Source organism: Nicotiana attenuata, unplaced genomic scaffold (genome assembly GCF_001879085.1).
Source record: "Nicotiana attenuata strain UT unplaced genomic scaffold, NIATTr2, whole genome shotgun sequence".
NCBI classification, from domain to species: domain Eukaryota; kingdom Viridiplantae; phylum Streptophyta; class Magnoliopsida; order Solanales; family Solanaceae; genus Nicotiana; species Nicotiana attenuata.
Window position 1 is genome coordinate 54,226 of NW_017674897.1, and position 17,464 is coordinate 71,689.

Here is a 17,464-nt window from a genome sequence, read left to right on the forward strand (position 1 = left end):
TTAAACTTGGCCCGGCCAGGCCCATAGGGCCCACCTCGTTTGCCATCCCTAATCCCAGTATGGGGAATCTGCACTGAGTCACATGCCTAAGCCACAAAAAACAGAAGTATCATACTGGATCTTGGAGATTTCTTGGTAATTAAAAAAATAAAATAATGAAAAAGTAGGACAGAAAACGAAGGAGCATAAAATGGTCGTGTGCTGTTGATTTTTTCTGCATACACGTGGATGTACATACCTCGTCCATTTTTATAAACTATCAAATCTCTCAATTTGTACATAATTGAACAATTTGTGCAGCATCATGTTATGAAATAGTCTATGAAGAGTTAAAAGCCAAGAGAATGTATAAAGCTATATGTTAAAATGTGTCTGGTTCAGAATAGGTAGGATATAGAATATTATGTACTTATTTCTGAAAAATAATCGCTTACCTTAATTACCATGCATAGGGAACAATTATTTACAATAAAGTAGCCTAAGACTCCTATTAGAGGAGCTCCTCTAGTACATTGTCATTAAAGGCAAGTGCTCCATCTTCTTTATTTACACAGTTCAATGCAAGAAAGATAATTTTCCTGCGGATGTTTACACAAATATGATTTCTCTACCTTTCAGGATAGGGGTAAGGTATGCGTACACACTACCCTCCCCAGACGTTTAGGATGTCACTGGGTTGTTGTTGTTGTTAATGCAAGAAAGATAATTCCCAGTCCATTTTCCTGACTTGAAATCCCCTATTACGTTGCATGCACTGATATCTCATATATTACATATGATATTAAGATATCAGCATTATAACATTGCATCAACATATTTCATCTACGATGTTAAGGTTGTTTTCAATCTTATGCTGTTATATATGTGCATTCTAAAATGTGCATCCAAGCCTTTATCGACTTATGAAAATGTTTGCTGATCTTGTGGCTTATGAAACAAACTAAGAGCAACTTTCAATGCATTGCTTTCCGCAACTAGGGTGTTATGCAAGCTTCAAACTATGCTCATCTCAAATGGCGAAAAGTGTTGAGGTTTTAAGCTAAATTAGGCTTAAAAGAGGGTGAATGGGAAATGGAGGGAAAATTAAATATTTGAGTTTCACATGAGATTCCCTCCTTGACAATGGGACATTGTCCCATATTGGAAGAGGAAAAGATTTTTGATGGGTATATATACAGTTGCTCTTCTTGTAACTCTTAAAGAGTTAAGAAGAAGGCAAGCCTCGCGCCGTCGTCGTCTTGCTACCGAACTTTGCTTCAAATTAGCTACCGAACTCACCAATGTGTAATTCGTTCTATCCTGGGAAATTCCTTAAGGAAACACTGTGAATTTAGTAGGCTCGGATTAACTTCTGTTTCGTTTATGTTATTTTATTTTCTCCAGAATTATTTTACAAATACAGTATACTAACAAAAAGCACGTGATAAAATCATCAAAATAAAAATAATAGATTAACTACATCAGCATTGCACAATGTGCAGAGCATCGTCACCTCCCACTTCCTCCTCAGCAACTCCATCCCTTTTGCGGCAATGCATGTAAAAATCAAAAGTAAGAGACTCCTCCAATTTTAAAACAAGACTTTCTAGTCAAAGAAGCCCACTTGATTATCTAATCTCCCTGCTTCTAGTTGACCTTTATTGACAGCGTTAGCAGCTCTTATGGAACTTCTTGAAGCTGACGAGTGACGACAGAGAAGAACGTGCATCATTTTTCCCAGGAAGATCTCTTGCCGACAATCCATGATTTGAGTTGGTGTTATGCATTCATCCAGAATCAAATTTATACATAATGCCTGGATCTGCAGGATTGATTGCAGTACTCTGAACATAGAGAACAAAAACAAGCAATACCTGCAATATGACATAAGGATCAAGCAACCTCAGATAAATTTACAAAATAACACTCCCTCTGTTCCATGATTTTAACCACTATCTGGCGAGACATGGAGATTAAGAAGCTATTTTGATTTACAATATGGTAGTAACAGAATGACTTTTTTTTTTTTTTTTTCAAATTTATTTTTTTCATTTTTAATGTCTGTTTCATTGTAGAAACATCATATCACGATTCATTTGAATTTGACCAAATAGTCAAATATTTTGGGAATGTCCAAAAACCGAGAGCTTGTCACATAGATTAGGACAATTAGCATGCAAAGATAATGAATGAAGATCTAGAGACACATAATAGAATCAGAGAAGGTTCTCCCCTGTCATCCCAGCAATGTCCAACTATAGTATTTAGGCAAGTGATGAAGATCCAGAGACACATAATTGAAGTTCAGAAAAATGACCAACTAGACGATACTTTCCAAAAAGCCTTTCAAGACCAAATGATCAAGATTCTGTTTGTCTTTTTTCTAAACTGAAAGCTAAAGAAAACAGATGCAAGAGATGCATATATAGCAGATACGTATAAAGTTACTCGTATCACATACCACTTGTGAATAAACTACGATCGAAGCATACTCTCAAATGCGTCCTCCGAGGAAAGGGGGGAAGAAAGCATAAATGCGACTACTAACAAGCAAAATTCAGTTATAGCAACAACCTGAAAAACCAAGAGCTCAACATTTAGGCCACATATTGCATAGGCACAACTGAAGTATTTTACACAACTAAGCCAAATTCAAATGGCCATTCCCATTACATTCTGATAGCAAATCATTGAACATTTACAATGGTTGCAAAAGAAAGAAAAGCTGAGTTTTGTAAACTAAATTACAGAGCAATGTCAGGATTATATGGTGAAGAACTAATTTTCCATTGTCACAAGTTTCCTGAATGTCAGAAACAAGAGTAAAAGAGTGCAAGAAATTTATATAGAAACCAAAAAACAAGATATCCCAGTCGGGAAAGCGAAAATTGCTGAGCAGAAAGCTAAAAACATGTGTGCAACACGCCACAATACTCTTCCTATCCAGTTTTCTAACTCGTATAAAGAATTCAAAAGTAACACCAACAAAGGGAAATCAAGGAAAACATAACAAATATTGTATTTAAACAGCATATATACCTCAATCATGCTTGAGGGCATCAATGAAATGCAATTACAATTCATAGCAGTAAAGATTCAAACCGAAATACTACCAACTGATTTCGAGAACAGACAGGTGAAAGGCACAATGATTCCTCATCTAGGACGCATATCATCATCTAATTATTTTCTTGCAGATTTCGTTCATAGTAAATAACACCAAAACCGTTAGCCCTGCTGCAATTTCACATAAAAATGACTGAATTCAACATTTAAGACTTAAAATATCCATTTTGATGTTCCTCGAGGTTAAAGCAAGAATCTTTTTCTGGCTCTATTGATAGAAAATTTAATTCAAAAATGAATTTTTTGAAAACACTACACGTACACACACCAAATATAAAAAGAAACAAGAAACTCAAGCACCACATGCTCTGCCTCGTGCAAAAAAATCTATACTCCTAAAGGAACCAACCCCGAACAGGCTGCAAATATCAGTACCCAAAATGAAAACAATCAATAAACATAAATCTCAACTGCAAATCGTAGAGTGCCTAATTTGAACACTACCAACTCATTTTGCGAACAGAGAGGAGAACGAATCTAGATTAAAATTGCTTAGTCTCTTAATTCTTGGACAATATTTAGCAGTTGGCTGTGAACATTCCGATTAAATCAGGCATACATTCTTGGGTATCTCTATTGAGATGCCAATATACAATGGGTATCCCCAAATGAAAATCCCAATCTTCCTGATGGGCCTTTGAAAAGTATGATTCTTCTCTAATTTTTCTCCACGCCGATAATGATGTTGGGATATACTATTAACCATGCAGTTTAGACATACTATTATAATTTATTCTTTATGGAACAATTATTTATTTAATTTATTCAATTCAATAAAGTACTATTTTAAATAGATCATTTGTTACATGTGTGTTCTTTTAGTTATGTAGTAGACAATTTGTGTATGGAGTCTTAGCTCATGCACACAAGATTAAATTGTTGGTTCTCATAATTAATAAACTATGTTCACAATCAAAGATATTGTCGGACAAAATATCTTGATAATTGTAGCACAAGATTATCGTATAATTTGTCTTGATTATGGGAGTAATTTTACTCCAACTTCTTGTGCTAGTATACTTAGTGTATATTGAACGGACCAAGTAGAGAAAAAATATTTTTGTACTGAATATATAAAACATTTTCTCTAATTCATTAAATGAGCTTATACTCCTAATCTTGATATAATTATTATGATCAATGTAATTTGTTTGTTGTTTTGATTTATCAAAAGGTACGACTCTATTTAGATTTAGTGTATGCCTAATAGATTGGACAATAACGAATAACATTTGTGAATAATAATTAGTTGATAGAATCCATGACTCGGTTTTGGGTTTGATGATACCCCTTTATGTAAGCTTATAAGTTTTCATGTGAAAACCTGGCCGGTGGATTTTGTATCCGTCACATGAAATAGTTTAAGCGGAATTATAAAGGATTTAATTAGTTAATTGAATTAAATTTTCAGTGATTTAATTTAATTAACTGGTATTTGAAATCTTAACATGGGAGTTAAAATAAGTGTTAATGAATTTTTGAAATTCATATTGAGGAGTTCAATTGCAGTTTTTAGTGGAATAAATTACAATTAATTATAGTAAGAATTAATTCATGCTAATTTCGAATTAATACTATAATTAGTAGCCTCTTATTATTTCTGTGGTCCCTACTATAACTAGTAAAAATCTGGACAGACTTAGGTAAAAAAGTAGCTTGGGAGAAAAGTTATCCTTTTGAGTTAGAGTAGGATTCTACTTGCAGAATCCTACACGTTTTTGTGTCCCTATTGTGGCTTAATTTCGGGTCTATTAAAGGAAGACTGGTTTCACCTAATAGCTTACCTTTTAGTTGTATTGTTCTTGCCCACCCAAAAGCAAAATCGTCCAAGGTTTTACTAGGCAAATAGCAGAAGACTGCAACCCTGGATTCTTGCTGTTTGGAAGATTTGTGCAACTACTTCAAGAGGTTAGTGCTTCTAATCTCGTTATTATTGCGTTGTCTAGTTTTACATGTATTTGATGCCTGAATTGTATGCTTGCTTCCGCTGCGCATGTTCTAACAAATGAGCACCTCTAATACAGTAAAAAAGCAATAATAAAACAACTGAACAAAACATGAAATTTTGAATTAAGTCTAAGATAATTTGTTTGTTCTCACAAACTTGTAATTTGATAAAGTTTAAGCCTAAACAAGCAGATAAAATCCAAAAAGTAAATAAAATATGAACTCTATAGTCAGCGCAGTGCCTCTCAAGCTTATCCCTGTGCAACCTCGTCTCAACAACCCTCGGCGTCTCAAGCTTGAGCATCCCGGCTTAGGCATTGGCACCTCAGGCTCAACAAGCGATGGTATCATGGGTCAGGCTCTCTAACGTAAGCATCTGGAGTCTCAGGCTCACGAGCATCTGGGTCTCAAAGCATCTGGCGTCTCAGTCTCATGATGGTGCTACCGTGTTGCTGTGACAGTATGAACCAGATGAGAAAGACTTTTCTTTTTTTTTCTATAGTGTAGTTATCTTACAAATATTGTATTAATATTTATGTTGGTTTCTTTTCTTTGTTCTTTATGTATTAATATCTATGTTGGTTTCTTTTCTACTTTTGTAAGGTTTGTTTTTATTTTTTTCTACAAACTTCAATATTGTCTAAGCGAAAGTAAGATAAAAATTTCAAAACTAAAAATATTTTCGGGGCCACAAAATTTAGGGGCCAAAAGCAAAGGCTTTACTAGCATCCCCTTGTGCCGCCCTTGTTGGTATTTTAATTTTAATTATTCCCTTCGCCCTTAGTTGGTAAAATTTTTTTTGAATTTTACTAGCTTTGTGTTCAATATATTTAGGAATAAAAAAATATTTTTTTAAATTCATGTATTCTCTTTTTATTATTTAAAAAGTATAGTAAATCATAAATTCACATTTTATTTGCGTGGTAAAAGATTTAAAATTCATTGTTGAATTTTTATTAACTAGTTCAAGTTAACATTTATTTAGGAGATGTTAATTATTCTTTACGATAATAGTTGTAAATTTAAAACTTTTTAATAATTATATGTAGTATTTTTAAAGGCGGGAGCGTGAGACTGCACGTTTTACTTAACATGGGTCGAGGTGTTAGCCCAAGACATGGGACATATGCCGGATGGATCTTTAAATTTTTATTTATAAATTAATAATAGCATAATAACCATAAAAATATATGAAGTACATTAAAAGTTTAAGAAAATTAAAAAAGATTAAAACTCACAAAAAATAAAATATTTAATATTTTTTAATGCATATAAACAATGCAATAGGTCAAAGTTACTATGATGACCCGATAGGTCATCTCATATTTTGAAACTCAATTTTGTGATCCGAAGTCTTAAAACTCATGTTTAGGCCTTCCTCGATTTGCCTGCGCAGTCCGGGCGTCTTTCCAGAAAGCTTTTATGTTAAAAACTGTTAAAAATAAGAAATTTTGCCTAAAAACTTCGTTTGAGGTGACTTCGGTCAACATTTTTGGTAAACTGACCCGGATTCATATTTTAACGGTCCCGATGGATCCATATCGTGACTAATAAAAATACACGACACGGGAAACATAAAGATAAAGTAATACACTAAACACGTATATGTCAATATTTAGTCCCTGCCGTCCATTATTCTCTGCTCCTACCACTTAAATTGTTCTTCCAGCTTATTTTTTTCTTCTTCTACCTCTTTCAGTTTTGCTTTCAACTCCGCAACCTCTCTTTTATAATCTCTTTCACGTTCCCACTGTTTTAAACACAAATTATGAAGATGCTGCAAAGATTCTTTGCAGCATTCCTGATAACAGGGTTCATCAACCCATACCTCAAAATCGCAAATAGGTTCGTCGGGAACCTTATAAAACTTGTTCACACAGTGCCAGTAACGGCGTCCAACTTCACCACTATCCCAACATTTTTGCATCATGCATTTTTTTCCACACTCGCACCTTGGTACATAACGAGGTTGAGACATTTGTGCGTTAAAAAAATCTTGCTTTTCTTGAAGTATTTGCTATTAGTTATTGTTGAGCGCAGAAAATAACTAGAATGAGCCGTTATTTATAGGCAAGACAACACACATAATGTAGTATTTAACCGCGCTATATATACACATAACGTAGTATTTAACCGCGCTATTCTTTGCTTGTTAAAGGTTCTGATGGGTACGAAACAACTTTATGTCAGTTGGGCAGCTTTTTCAGTTCGACAAGACAACACACATAACGTAGTATTTAACCGTGTTATATATACACATAACGTAGTATTTAACCGCATTATGCTTTGCGTGTTAAAGGTTCTGATGGGTACGAAATAGCTTTATGTCAGTTGGGCAGCTTTTTCAGTTCGACAAGACAACACACATAACATAGTATTTACCCGCGCTATATATACACATAATGTAGTATTTAACCGCGCTATGCTTTGCGTGTTAAAGGTTCTGACGGGTACGAAACAACTTTATGTCAGTTGGGCAGTTTTTTCAGTTCGACAAGACAACACACATATGTAAAATAACAAACATAATTAACATTAAATTAATTAGCTTTATGAAATTTCAATGTTGTTTCCAGTTCTTCCGAATATATAATTTTTTTAATTATCATTAAAAAACTGAAATGGAAAAGTTAAAATCATAATTAACAAACATAATTTTATTTTATAAATCTTGCAACATAAACAAAACAACTAAATATTACAACATAAACTCATTGATAGTTAGGCACACTAGAAGAACACCCACCACGAGCTTGATTACTATTGCCACCCAAACCAGCCGAAGGACATTTTCGACGGTCGTGTCCTGTTTGCGAACATATACCACATCTGCACGCATAAACGGTATCACTAACATCCATTTGGTTTCGTATACGCATTCTCTTCTGCACCTGTATTCGACGCAAATAGGACTTGTTACACACCATTTTAAATGGTTCAGGCGGCCAATAATGCTCAGCACCCACTGGCTGCAACTGCCCACTATATGTGTTTAGGTACTTGGCAACACTATATTGTTGATCAACATAGTTAGTTATACCTAAAACTTTTTGAAAGCACTTGATGGCATGTGAGCAAGGCATGTGGTAAATGGACCATTTCCCACAAGAGCATAACCTTGTAGATTCATTTACAGTATGTACATTATTCCCCCGATTTTGATGGATAGCGGTGTGAACTTCAAAAACATTCTTTCGTTATCATACTGCAAAAATGAATGCCAATGTGCTCGCCGTATGTATTTCTCAAATCTCTTCATCGGCACTGGCATAAACTCAACACCCCTTTCCATCAATGACGTTGCAGCTACAGACCTTTCAACAAACCTCTCCGCCATCTGCTTGAACGACATCCGCACCATGGTTGTGACAGGCAATCCTCTTGCCGACTTCAATAACCCGTTGAAAGACTCTGACACATTTGTAGTCAGAGTTCCCCATCGTCTGCCACCATCCGCATGCAAAGTCCACTTTTCAGGGTCATGTCGCATTAACCAACGATAGGCTGCCTCGTCTTCTTGCCTGATATATTCCATGTGCCTCCGAAATTTATGATGTTGGTGGTCTGTTGCTGCCATCCACATCAAATCATACAGATCCTTGTTGGGATATGCCTTCTGGAAATTGGCTTTAAAGTGCCTCACACAGTAACGGTGGTAGGCATAAGGTTCTTTCCATGCAGGCAAGTTCTCCACAGAACTTAAGATACCACCGTGCCGATCAGATATTAGACAAATACCGGAACGCTGTTTGACAACGTGCTCTTTCAAATGGTTCAAAAACAGCGTCCACGTCTCTTGGCTTTCATTGGCACAAATAGCAAAAGCTAGAGGAAATATTTGTCCATTAGCATCTACTTCCACGGCTATCAACAGCTTGATATTGTACTTTCCATAGACATGAGTGTCGTCTATGGATATTACGGGCCGGCAATGCGAAAAACCATCAATTGCTGGTTTAAACGCCCAGAACACGTAATTGAATATATATTCTGGTTTACCCGGACTCCGCTCAAGCTTCCATTCAACAATCATCCCGGGGTTAAAGTGCTGCAGTGCGGCCATGTACCTGGGCAGAGCTGCAAATGACTTATCCCAGTTACCATAGACTATTTCAAACGCTCGTTTGCGCCCGAGATATGCCTTTCTTTTGGTAATGGTATGGCCATGTTCCTGGTGGACTGATGTAATGCACTCTTTGATTTTATACCTTGTTGACACTTCGATGTGTGGAATAAGGACAAGAGAAATCAAGTCAATATCCAAGTTGAAGTGATTCCCGTTGAATGTGTCCATTTCGCATGTGTGGGTGGGAATGTATTTACCCACTTTCCACAGACCTTTCTTCTTCTTGCTCGCACTCAACATACAATGACATGGCCAAAACCACCTACGACAAACAACCTTGTATACAACCGGACTTGACTCCCATCCGTCATCTCACGACACTCTTTTACGTTGTGCATTTTACAAGCTCTGCTTACGTGCGCTTTATCAGGAAAAAACATGCCCTTTGCCAGCACCGTTGGTCTAGACTCATCCCACATTTCTGTCCGAATTTCATCAAAATCCCTTGTGAGAGCTTCCACATCCGGCATGCTTGGAAAGTTATCAAGGTAAGGAATCTCCCTTGAATGAAACGGCACTTGGGACTCGTACACTCTTCGCTAGGGAGGGGGGTGGAGAATACTCTCTCGTCAAATCAGGTGCTTCCTTCTCATCCTCCTCATCACCATCCTCACGAGGAAAGGGTGTCTCGTCTCCAGATTCATCAGCATTGTTGTCGTAATCACTATTCTCTTCCTCACTCTGTGCATCTTCCAGATCCCGATTTAATACGTCGTCTTCGGGCAATTGAGTGAGTACATGTGGTTCAACTTGCTCGTTTTCACTACACAATCAACAAAATAATAAGCTAGTGAAAGTAATAAATACTTTCTATATAGTTGTATCACTTCACTTGCAAGTCGTAATGTGATGAAATTCCATAATGGAAATTTTCATTTAGGTGATGACTCCCGGATGGACCACCATGATCCAACACACTAAAACTATGCTTGGGTTCATAATTTGTACCAGCCGGTACCCCCTGTTAAATATATGAGCGTTAATACAAATTCAATACAACAAAAATGTACATAGTAACACAAAGAAAAATTGAAGTTTACCACTCGTCTTGTGAATTATGTAAAGCAGGAGGTGATAAGTTTAAATCAAGGAAAACTCTTTCATCCGGAACCTGTCCGGCAAAAACTGCTCCAGAATAACTACCCGATGACTGGGGGTTATCCAGAACATGTCCGGCAACCTCATTGTTGGGAACGTCTTCGACCTTGACGTACATATCCAACATTTTAATTACAAGAAATTCCCGGTATTCATCTGGAGTCCTCGGAAAATCCCTCAAAGTTTCATCATCGTCGATGTTTAACTCCGAGTAAAAAGCAACCCCTTGCGGAGTGACGGAATACGAATATCTTCCGGTTACTTTAAGTGTCACTGAACGTTTCCTCAAACTCATTTTTTTGCATAACAACGATATCAATTTATCGTACTCCATTGTAAGTGGTAATTTAACATGGCCCTGTGGAGATAAACTGTACCTCACAGAGTTATTCTCCATCACAACCTCACATCCCCCCCCCCCCCCCAATATAATGAAACTCTTATTCTATGCTCTTCAGACATTATGAGAAAATGCTTGAGAATTTAACAAGAAGAAAAGTTTAACCGGGAATTAGAACTTTTTTGAATGGATTTTCCTAAAATCCTAACCCCTTTATATAGGAAATGGCTAGCCCGGGAGGCTGAAATTTTTGATGTATAGCTCTTTGAATGTGCGCTACACACATTTGAATTATTGTTATGTCAGTTAACTTATTGGTGGGCCCATAAACAGGTATAGCGCATGAATTTACTGCACTATATATGTATAGCGTTTTAATTCCAGGCGCTATACCTGGCAGTCAAGTGGTCAGAGTATAGCGCACAGATTTCCGGCGCTAAAAAGTATATCGCACTTATTCCTTGCGCTATACCTTAACGGCAAAAGTTACCGTTAAGGTATAGCGTGGCGAATTTCGGCTTTATATATAGAAAAGTAACTTTTTTTTTACACTCATTAACGTCACATTTGTCCAAAAAGACAATAAAAAGGTTCCGGTTCCATAATCTTCAAAGGTCTTGCTACCAATGCAGTTGTTGATGTTGATGCTCAAAAGTTCCTTGCACAGGTATCCTTTTGATAGATGTCATTTTCAACGGGCATATTTATAACTTTTTCTTTCATAAGGTCTTCTAAAACGGAATCTTCATGAGATAAGAGTATAGATTAAGATATGTGTGAGATGATAAAAATATATTTGTGCTATTAGTTATGGCTTAAAAGTAACGTGCTGAAAAAGAGTGATGACGGAGGAATAATAAAGACTGAATGAACATGTTAAGGGACCAATGCACCATTCATGTATATTGTGTTAGTATTGACGATGCTCAGATTGTGGTTGGTTATTCAGCTTTATCATGCTAAGCTTCGAAGATGATTTAAGCTTCCAGAGCACTCTTAACATGATAAGTAAATATCTCAGACAGAGGCGGACCCAGGATTTGAGCACAGCGGATGCACCGCTATCTTTAACATAGATATATAAGCTAGTAGCGACAAAATTTAGCATGCTAACTCCTTGAAAATTTAATGATTATGAGTCAATGATCAAAAATATCTTTTAAAATATCAAAAACTTACTCAAATAAAATCAAGATTAAATATTCGTTAAGCAGTTCAAGCAGAGTCTCTCAATCGCCATCGCTAAATCGAAGGAGGTATGCTACTTTGCCGAAGTGATTTTTGAAGGCACAAGCATTTTGGAGTTTTTCTATCGCTCTTTTTGGGAGAAAATTTTGTTGAATTACTTATTTTAATACAAGTCAAGAAAATGATGATGTTTATAAACTAAGTTATCATGATAAAAAATATAAATTGGCTTCTTGCTAATGGAATATTTTATTCCTCTCCAATTTTCTTTAATCTTTTTATGTCTCTCTCTCTTACCTTTTTCAAATTCTAGAAAGACGTTTCTCAAAAAAAAGTTGACTATTTTATATAGAAGCTCTATAGTACTAATCGTGGAGAGAAGCTTGGTTTGAGGATTTTGAGAAAGATTTGATGGGAGCAAAGCTAAAATAAATTCATTAAATGTACTAGTGCTAAAATATTTTTGAAATCAGAAAAGATTAAAAAAAAAAAGAGAGAGAAAACCAAATTGAGCTCTAATTAAATACAGAATACTAAACTACCTTGAATTCAAAGAGAGAAAAAAATAAAATGAAAAAGAGACACATTGCTGCTAGCACTGGGTCTTGAACCCGGGTCATCTTGAGAAGGAGAAGCAAATGCTGCAAGTTAAACCATCCTAGCAATCAAACTTTTGTGTTTGAGGGGGCACATCAAAATTATTTACGGGGTCCATGATGTATATACAAATATATATACACGGTTTTTGCCGAAGTTAACGGGTTCCGGTGACCCCTCTAGTGACCATGTAGGTCCGCCCCTGATCCCAGAAGACTTTGAAGTGGTTATGTATGAGTAAAGAAGAGGAGACATTTATGTTAAAGGATGAACTCAAATCCTCTTACATTGGCTCTTTTCTTCTAGTTGATACGTGCAACGACCCGGCCGGTCGTTTCGAGAGTTGTAGCCTCGTTCCTCCATTTATTGCTCCTTTTGTGTTCTACAGATGTTATATGACTTACAGTGTTGGTTGCTTCGGGTCCGAAGAGATTTCCGAGTGAATTGAGACAATTAGTCTCCTAATTGAAAGCTTAAGTTGGAAAAGTTTACCGGATGTCGACTTATGTGTAAATGACCTCGGATTTGAATTTTGATGGTTCCGTTAGCTCCGTTAGGTAATTTTAGACTTAGGAGCATGTTCGGATTATGATTTGGAGGCCCGTAGTAGAATTATGCTTGAATTGGCGAAAGTTACAATTTTGGAAAGTTTGACCGGGAGTAGACTTTTTAATATCGGGGTCAGATTGGATTTTTGAAAGTTGAAGTAGGTTCGTGGTGTCATTTATGGCTAGTGTGCAAATTTTGAGGTCAATCGGACGTGATTTGATAGGTTTCGACGTCATTTGTAGAATTTGAAAATTTCAAAGTTCATTAGGCTCGAATCCGTATGTAACTCATATTTTTGATGTTGTTTGAGGTGATTTGAGGGTTCGACTAAGTTGGTATGATATTTTGGGACTTGATGGTATGTTTGGTTGAGGTCGCGGGGGCCTCAGGTTGATTTCGGATGGTTAACGGATCATTTTTGGACTTAGGCTGTTGGCTGAAATCACTGGTTTTTGGCCCATCTGGTTTCTCTTATGCGTTCGCGAGGGAGATACCGCATTCACGAAGTGTACTTGGAGGCTGATGGAAGTTTGTTCTTCGCGTTCACGAAAAGGAGCCCGTGTTCGCAAAGGTGTGGTCAGTAGAGGCATCGCGAATGCGAGGAGGGTAATGCGTTCGCGAAGAGGAGTGAGGTAGCTGGGGACCCCAGCCTTTTGGTCTATGCGTTCGTGGAAGGGTAGTCACGTTCGCGAAGTGAACGGTCAGCGAAGCATCGCATTCGCGGTTGGTTGGACGCATTCGCGAAGAAGGTTTTGGGCGGGAGAATCATTTATGTTGTGCGAACGCGAGGGAAAGGCCACGTTCGCGATGAAGGAAATATCTGGGCAGCAGTGTTAAATTTCAAAAAAGAGGGTTTGACCCATTTTTCATATTTTGAGCTAGAGACCACGGATATGGGAAATTCTTGAAGGGATTTTTAAGGAATTGATTGGGGTAAGTGATTCTTACTTGGTTTTAGCTAAATTCCATGATTATGCCTTTAACTACATTATCTAATTTGTGATTTGGGGTGAAAATTGGGGGAACAAAGGAAGAGTTCTTGAGTTAGATTTTTGAGGTTTTGAACGGGATTTTGTTATCTTTGGATAAATTTGGTATGGTTAGACTCGTGACTGAATGGATTTCGGGTTTTGTGACTTTTGTCGGATTTCGAGACATGGGCTCGGGGGCCGGGTTTGAGCCGATTTCGGATTTTTTGGCTATAATTTAGTGTTTTTCTTGTGGAATTGATCCCTTTAGCCTATATTAATTGTATTGTACTGCTTGTGGCTAGATTCGGGACGTATGGAGACCGATTTGAGAGGCAAACTCTTTTTAGAGTAGAATTTTGCCTGGATGGAGGTAAGTAACAGTTTCAAACTTGGTTCTAAGGGTTCGAAATCCCGAATTATGTGTTATATGATTGGTATTGAGGTGACGCACACGCCAGGTGACGGGCGTGCACCGTGAGAATTGTGACCTAGTTGATTCCATGGCACTGTATAGTGATATTATCTTGTTGATATCCGTGTTTTTATAATGTGATAAAGTAATTGAGCTATCAATCATGCTAGATATCATGTTTAGGCTTTATGCCGATACTGTTGGGACTCATAGTGGTCGTTTCTTGCTGTCACTTTACTGGATTCAATTATATTTTGTACTCAGTCACATTCATTTATTCCATATCATATCTCAATCTCAATTGTTAATTATTGATACATCATATTGTTGTTTGGGGCCAGTTTTTATGATATTGTGAGTCCGTGAGTGAGACTGGAGATATTAACGACTGAGTGAGGCCAAGAGCCTGATTATGAGTGACAGTTATGGGATCGGGATGCACGCCGCAGCGGTTATACTGATTTATGATAGCGGTTGGGCTGTAGGAGCCTCTCCGGAGTCTGTACACACCCCCGGTGAGCGTGGTTGATATTATTTAGGGATGGATCTTCCCTGGACATGGATCTTGTCCGAAGCACTTGATACCTGGAGATGGATCTTCTCCATAGGGCTGGATTGGCCTTCCTCGGCACTAGGTGACTGATGATCAGTGATGTATATATTCCGGGATGGATCTTCCCTGGCCGTATGAGCCATATACAGTGCTGAGTGGTTGAGCCTTTGAGAGTGTGAGCACATGAGGTTGTCAGTATGGTGCATCACATACAGCATGTGCATTGGCATGTAGAGATAGAAGAGTTATATTCTTCATATTGTTCAGATCTGATCTATTTCACTGTTTTGAGTTGTCTATTTAACTTGAAAACATGCCTACATTTCTGCACTGTTGTTTCTATTTTTAACTGTACCGGTTGAGTTCGTCACTACGATTCAGTCAAAAGGTTGGACTTATTACTTACCGAGTTGGTTGTACTCACGTTACTCCCTGCACCTCGTGTGCAGATCCAGGCACTTCTGGTCACGGCGGCTGCTAATTGAGGAGTCAGATCCCGGAGACTATCGAGGTAGTTGCATGGCGTCCGCAGGCCTTGACTCTCCTTCTTTATCTCTATCTGTATTTTAGTTTTTATTCCCTAGACACTGCAGTGGACTGTATTCTGGTTTAGACGTTCATGTACTCTGTGACACCCCGGTTTTGGGATAGATTGTATCATATTTTGAGTTGTTCCTATTTTCAAAAGGCTTTTTCTTAAATATTAATTGTTTTCACCTCAATTTTTAAAGTGTTTTACTGTATTGAGATATTGAGTTTTGGCTGGCCTAGTTCCACAATAAGCGTCATCACGACGGTTGATTTTGGGTCGTGACAAGTTGGTATCACAGCCTAAGTTACATAGGTCTCACGAGTCATGAACGTGTTTAGTAGAGTCTTGCGGATCGGTACGAAAACGTCTGTAATTATCTTCAAGAGGCTGCCAAACCCTTAGGGAACTTCACATTCTTGAATTCTTGTCGTGCGAATCTGTTGATTCTGGTAATTAAACTTCTTTTATTCTATTCTCTCACAGATGTTAAGGACACGTACTACTGGGCAGGACGGAGAGCCACCAGCCAGGGCAGCGAGAGGCCAAGGTCGTGGTAGAGGTCGCGGTAGGGGCAGAGGTGCAGCTCGCACAGCAGCTAGGACAGCACCTGCAGATCTACCAGTTGCCCCAGTTGAGGAGCAGGTCCCAGTTGTGGATGCTCCAGTGGGGCCAGCTCAAGCACCGCCCGTGCCCATTGTGATTCCAGGCCTTTAGGAGGCCTTAGCTTAGATTCTGACCGTGTGCACCAGTCTTGCTTAGGCGGTCTCTATACCAGTCGGGGAAGATACTTAGACTCCCGCCGTCCGCACACCAGAGCATGTGATGCAGGGAATCTAGACACCGGGGGCACCATCAGCACAGCCAGTTGCAGCTGCTCAGGACTATGTGGTTCCTGTCATGCCTGATGATGAGCAACATAGATTGGAGAGGTTTGGGAGACTCCAAACTCCATCTTTTGGTGATACAGATGCGGAGGATGCACATGGCTTCTTGGATAAGTGTCAAAGGATGATCCATACAACAGGTATTCTGGAGACAAATGGGGTCTCGTTCACTACTTTTCAGTTCTCTGGAGCTGCCTTCAGTTGGTGGGAGGCTTATGAGAAGCATAGGCCGGTCGGTGCAGCACCACTTACCTGGCATGAGTTCATCATTCTCTTCTTGGAGAAGTTCGTGCCGCAGTCTCGCAGAGAGGAGCTGCGCAGACAGTTTGAGCAGTTGTGTCATGATGATATAACTGTGACACAGTACGAGATGAGGTTTTCTGAGTTGGTCCGTCATGTGGTTTGGTTGGTTCCCACTGATAGGGAAAGGATTAGGAGGTTCATTGATGGCCTCACATTTCACTTGCGAGTGCTTATGGCTAGAGAGAGGGTGTCAGGTGCTACTTTTGATGGCGTTGTTGACATTGCTCGACAGATAGAGTTGGTCCGCAGCCAGGAGCGGGTTGAGAGGGAGGCCAAAAGGTCTTGTGGATCAGGTAGTTTTGGTGGTGTTCCTTCTGGAGGTCAGTTCTACCACGACAGGGGTCGTCCTTTCAGGCATGCTCAGACGGCTCGCCCAATTCACCGTAGTGCATCATCTGGCCATGGTTCTCACAGTTCTCATCAGGGTCACTCATCTATCAGTGCCCTTCCAGCTCAGAGTTCGTCTCATGCACCATCAACTCAGGGTTCATGTTAGTTTATATGAGTCCACCAAACTATAGAGTACCAGGTCCTATATGAGATGATGCTGAGAATGCTATGAATACTAGAAGTAAAGAAGACAAGAGATTTTTTACGTGGAAAAATCCCACACAAGGGGATCAAAAAACCACGACCTACTCTTGTAGGCTTTTAACTTCATTAACTTGCAATCTCCCTATTACAAGCCACTTTGCAATAACCCTATTGTAAAGACTTCAACTAACTTGTGATGCACCCACCACAAGCCACTTTATAACTACCCTAGTTACAAAGGCTTTGAACTTATGACTATTCCTAGTCACAACATAAACTCGGAAGTTTATGAATTTTGGTTTGTTCCTAAGACAAAGCTTCTAAG

General features: G+C 38.5%; 1 long non-coding RNA gene across 1 annotated transcript; it reads right to left on the reverse strand.

Moving 5' to 3' along the window:
- Positions 1 to 1,348: 1,348 nt before the first annotated feature.
- LOC109219419 lies at positions 1,349 to 3,520 on the reverse strand. Its single transcript, XR_002066942.1, has 3 exons — positions 3,019 to 3,520; positions 2,441 to 2,553; positions 1,349 to 1,853 (listed from the first exon to the last, which is right to left on the reverse strand). It is a non-coding gene; the product is annotated as an uncharacterized LOC109219419 (long non-coding RNA).
- Between the last annotated feature and the right edge of the window lie 13,944 nt (positions 3,521 to 17,464).